Source organism: Suricata suricatta, chromosome 2, assembly GCF_006229205.1.
Source record: "Suricata suricatta isolate VVHF042 chromosome 2, meerkat_22Aug2017_6uvM2_HiC, whole genome shotgun sequence".
Taxonomy (NCBI): Eukaryota; Metazoa; Chordata; class Mammalia; order Carnivora; family Herpestidae; genus Suricata; species Suricata suricatta.
In genome coordinates this window covers 107,301,827-107,307,826 of record NC_043701.1, presented here as the reverse complement: position 1 = coordinate 107,307,826, position 6,000 = coordinate 107,301,827, and positions in this window count along the sequence as shown.

The following is a 6,000-nucleotide window of genomic DNA, read 5'->3' as shown; positions in this document are numbered from 1 at the left end:
ACAGTATAGGTTCATCGGGGCCAACTGAGAAAAGACAGCAATGTGTAAAGAAAATTCTCATTAGCCAGCCAAACATCAGTGTATTTCCTGCCACTTTTTTCCCCACGTAAAATACTTTTTTCACAAAATCAGAATCAAATAGTACACACCACATCCTGTACCATGTTATATATTAAAAGTATATTGTGTCCCAGCAAACCAGGAACAGAGGAAGAACTTGCTTAAATTAATAAGGACATCTATAGGAACCGACAGCTAACATGGTATTTCGTGGAAAGAAATTAGAAGCTTCCTTGCTAAGATCAGGAGCAAGGCAAGGATGTCTCCTTTTCAATATCTACTGCAAATCCTAGCTAATGCAATCTGATAAGAAAAGGAAATTTAAAAGGGTCTCTATTGGGAAGGAGGAAATAATGTTCACAGGTGACATAATCATCAAGCAATTGACCAAAAATTAAACTGAAAACAAATATTGGTTAAGGTTGAGTGATACAAGATTAATGTACAAAAGTCAATCAACTTCCTATATAGCATCCAGGAACAAATGGCATTTGATATTTGAAACATGATACCACCTACCTGGGAAAAATGAAATACTTTTTCATGAGGAAGATTGCAAAGCTCTGATGAAAGAAATCAAAGAAGGCCTAAGTAAAAGACAACCTGTGAGGGCACCTGGGTGGCTCAGTCAGTTAAGGGTCCGACTTCAGCTCAGGTCGTGATCTTGCAGTTGGTGGGTTTGAGCCCTGCATCCAGCTCTGTGCTGACCGCTCAGAGCCTGGAGCCTATTTTGGACTCTGTCTCCCTCTCTCTCTGCCCCTCCCTTGCTCACACTCTGTCTCTGCCTCAAAAATAAATAAACATTAAAAAAAAATTTTTTTGAAGATAACCCATGTTCATCAGTAGGAATACTCAATATTATGATGTCAGTTCTTTCCAACTTGATGTACAGCTTCTAAGTAATCACAATCAATCTCTCAGCAAGTTATTTTGTGACTATAGCAGACTGATTCTAAACACTATATAGAGAGGCAAAAGACCCAGAGGAGCCAACAAAATATTGGAGAAGAACAAAGTTGGAAAGCTGATGCTACCCAACATCAACACTAGTACTATAAAGCTACAGTACACAATACCAGTGGGATCCGTGAAAGAATAGACAAAGCGATAAGTAGAACCAAATACAGAGCTCAGAAACACACAAATACAGCCAAGTGATCTTTGACAAAAGGACCAAGTCAATTTCATTAAGAAAGGACATTGTTTCCAACAAAGGATGCAGGGACAACTCAACATCCACGTGAAAAACAATGATCGTAAGCCACAATATAAATTGAAAAATCATAAAATTCTTAGAAGATAACATCAGAGAAGATCCAGACAGCCTTGGGTTTGGTGATGACTTTTTAAATAGAAAATCAAAGGCATTACCCATGAAAAAATGTTAATAATTTAGACCTCATGAAAATTAAAAACTGCTCTCCAAAAGATACTGTCGAGAGAATGAGATGGCAAGTCCCAGAATGGTAGAAAATATGTGCAAAAGTCAGGGCACTTATCCAAAGTAAGAACACTTTAAGCTCACCAAAAAGAAAATGAACAACCTAGGGGTGCCTGGGTGGCTCCAGGTGGGGCATCCAACTTCAGCTCAGGTCATGATCTCACAGCTCATGAATTCAAGCCTTTGTATTGGGCTCTGTGCTGACAACTCAGAGCTGGGAGCCAGCTTCTGATTCTGTGTCTCCCTCTGTCTCTGCCTTTCTCTCTTTCTCTCTCAAAAATAAAAATAAAACATTTTAAAAATCCAAAAAAAAAAGATGAACAACCCAATTTAAAAATTGGCAAAATATCTGAACAGACATGTCGCCAGAGATGATATGCAGATGGCCAATAAGCTTATGAAATGATGCTCAATATCATATGTCATCCCAGATTTACAATTTAAAACAATGAGGGAGGGGCCCCTGGGTGGCTCAGTCAGTGAGCATCTGACTCTTGATTTCAGCTCAGCATGATACCAAGGTTGTGGGATCAAGCCCTGCGTTGGGCTCTGTGCCACACGTGGAGCCTGCTTGGGATTCTCCCTCCCTCTCTCTCTCTCTCTAAAAAAAAAAAAAAAAAAAAAAAAAAATGAGTGAGGTACCACTGCACACCTACTACAATGGACACAGTCCAAAACTCTGACACCCCCAAAGCTGATGAGAACGTGGAGCAGTAGAAAGTCTCATTCACTGATGGCCAAAATGCAAAATGGCACAGCCATTTCGGAAGACAGTTTTGCAGTTTCTTACGAAACCAAACACACTCCCACCAGAAGATCCAGCAATCACACACCTTGGTGTATTTCTAAATTTGGCTGAAAATCTATGTCCATACAAAACGTGCACACAGGTATTTACCGCATCTTTATTAATCATTGCCGAAGCATGGAAACAACCAACATGGCCCTCAATAGTGTAGACACCGTGACACATCCCTACAATGGTGTATTACTCAGTGACAAAAATGAACTATCAAGTCATGAGAGGACATGGAGGAATGTTCAATGTATACTGTCAAGCGAAAGAAACTCATCTGGATGGCAATATTCTATGGGATCCCAACCATATGACCCTGTGGAAGAGGCAAAGCTATGGAGACACTAAAAAGATCCGTGGTTACTAAGGGTTCCTGGTGTGGGGGGTGGGAGTGGGAGGGAGGCAGGGAGGAATGAAGGGGTGAGGACCAGGGAATTTTTAAGTCAGTGAGACTATTCTGTATGCCATAATGATATAATGGCGGATGTGTGTCATTATACGTTTCTGAAAAGCTGCAGCTTGTAGAGGGAACCCTAATGTAAATTATGGACCTTGGTGGGAAATGACGTGTCAGTGTTGGTTCATTGATTGTATGTGACAAGCATACCACAATCCCACAGGATGTTGAGGCTGGTGGGGAGGCTATGTGTATATGTAGAGGTTGAAGGTATTTGGGAACTTTCTATACTTTCTTTTGATTTTGTTCTGAGCCTAAAATTGCTCTAAAAACAGTCTATTAATTTTAAAAAATTATACAGCTTTCCAGTGTCACAATATTCCTCTAAAATATTACTTTTACTATATATTTTATTCTTATGGCTGTTATGATCATTAAAACAATAAAGCCATTGTAAAAAAAAGTACCAAGAAATACGTGTATACATAAAAAATTAATATCTTCCATAATTATACATAATCTTTAACCTTTCTTTTGTGAAAGCCTTAGGAACATGGTGTCTCTCTCTCTCTCTCTCTCTCACTCTGCATGAGTATGTGTGTGTAAGCTCTCTTCTTAATCCCTTCCGAAACTGTGGGACAAGTTTTTTTTTCCTGATACCTGAAGCATCTCATCTTCAGCAAGACTTGGACTGCCTGAAAAACACTTCACCTGGTGTTTCTAGAGCATCCTCAGAGGACTACCTGAGGTCAAAATCACTCAAGATCATTGTTTACAAATGCTGCACTTGGTGTCGTTTCTCAGCGTGGCCATGGGAAACCTCCACTTCACTGACTTCCCAGGGGGCCACCGTTTGCACACTGTTTGAGAGCCAATTCTGTGAATAATGATTGAAGTTTCACAAACTCAGAATAGCCCACCTTGCTTTTACAGACACATTGAGTCTACCCAAGGGAAGGTCTAGGCACAGTCAGAAGAGGACAGAGGCCATGCCCCCATTCAATTACCACATTCTGGTGGCTGTAATTCTAAGCAAAGTCTCTACCTTTTTTGAGCTTCCATTCCTGTATCTGTAAGCTTGTGGGGAAGATAGGAAACGAGTTAAATGCTTGCAAAGTACTTAAACAAGGGCCTAGCACGTGGCCAGGGCCAGTACTCAGAGACATGAGCTATTATTATTAGCAATGGGCTCCGAGGTGAACCATTTTTTTGACAGCCACATCGAACTGCTGATTCATATGCTGGTTCATGTTGCCTAAAATCTCTACATAATGTTTACATATACAGTTGCTAAGTTCCACACTGTCCTCCCCTCCCCGCCCCCACCTTTTAAATAAATAGCCTGGGGTTTGAAATCAGATAAAAGGGCTTAAATACAGGCTTCTCCATCCATCAGTTGGATAGCCTTGGAAATTTATTTCGCTTCTCTACACCTCATTATCTCACATCATCCTCAAATAGTTATTATGTAGATTAAATAAGGGCACCTGGGTGGCTCAGTGGGTTAAGCATGTGACTTCGACTCAGGTCATGATCTTGAGGGTTCACGAGTTGGAGCCCCATGATGGGCTCAGTGTCAACAGCTCAGAAGCCTGGAGCCTGCTTCCGATTCTGTGTCTCTCTCTCTGCCCCTCCCTCACTCGCTTTTTGTCTCTCTCTCTTTCTCAAAAATAAAAACATGTAAAATTTTTTTAAAGATCAAATAAGCATGTTAAGTATGTTAAGAAGTTAGTGCAGGCTTCAGTCTCAATGAATATTAGCAGGGACAATTATTTGTCACTTCTATAACATTTAACTTCTATAACTACATCTGTCAGATGTAGTCAGGGCTGTAACACCTTGGGGATGTTTGGGATGGTGACTCTGTCAGCCATTGCAATCCCCCCTAACCCCACCTCACCAAGTACTATGGGACATATTTTACCTCCACAAGCAGCCCCTTTAAGTCCTGTTCTGATGTCCGTAATTGATATTAAATACTTCAGCAGAGGCAGTGTGATACTGCATGTATAGTCTCCTGTAGACATTAGTGCCAGCAACCTACTCTTCCAATCAGGTGTGGCTAGCCAGCATTATACAATAAAGACCACATGCAGAAATAACTATTACCGGCCCTCCTATCACCCGTGTGTCAATTAATGCCTGAAGCTCTGCTTTGGGGTGCAGTAAATATCAGAAGTGGGTTACCAATGGTGAAATCACTTGCTTGTTCAATGGCATGACAAGTTAGGAATGGGCTCCCATAGGAGAATTATAGCAAATTCAAGACGCATGGATCAGATACACTATTTCAGAGATCCTCTCCACCTTTGCCCAACAGGCTACACAGGATTTGTAACCTTGTTGGAGGAGGACATTGAGAAGATGTCCACAGCCAGTGGACCTGTGAGCTGGACCCAGGCAATTGGAGGCTCCTCCCCCATTCCCCTGTCAGAGTTCCCACACAGGCTACAGTTCCAAGAGCATCAGGTATTGAGACCATCATTACTGAACCCCCCCCCAACCCCCATTAAGACGTCTATATGAACTTTCAAGATTCTGATGGGCAGGTGAAGAGATTTCCTCATCCTGCGGCCACCCAAGGCAAGCCCAATCTGGAATAATCTGCCTCTTTCTTCAGTCTCTCCTTAGCCCTCTGTGTATAGGGATCAACTTCACCCAGGGAACTCCCAGGGCTGTGAACCAATAAATGTTTATCCTTAGAGATGGCATCCAAAATCGGCCTTCCTTTCTCCAGCCAGTGTGTATAAGGATTTATAGTTGCCTGAGGCAACTAACTAGAAGAGTAATGGAATCCTGCTCTGGAACATTTTCCTTGTGCCTGGAAGGAATGTCAGGTGTGGTCAGAGCACCTAAAGAAACATAATGCTAAAATTTTGTCTAACTCAGAGAAAAGGCTATATAAACTTTTTTCATTGCTGACAAAAGTTGTTGGTTTTATAACTGTGCGCATGGATGGTGTAATGTGATATAAATTGTTTCCATCGTAATCTGATGGCTAGGTTATGGGTTACTACTTTCCCATTTACTGATATAAAAAATTCATTTGTTAACACCATCCACCCAAAACCTGCGCATGAACTTACTGGCTTAAGTCAGTTTGCAATACATCATCTACAACGCAGTGTATAAAGGAATTTTGGCTGCTTGAAGCATGAAAGTGAAATCCTGATACAAGTTCTGTTTGGGATATTTGAGAACACTCAGAATCACAAAAAACAATAGTGGAAAGATTTCCAAAAAAAATCTCTATACTGATGGCTGTAAAATATAAATTTTTCAGAATCACTTCGGGTGCTAATGGAT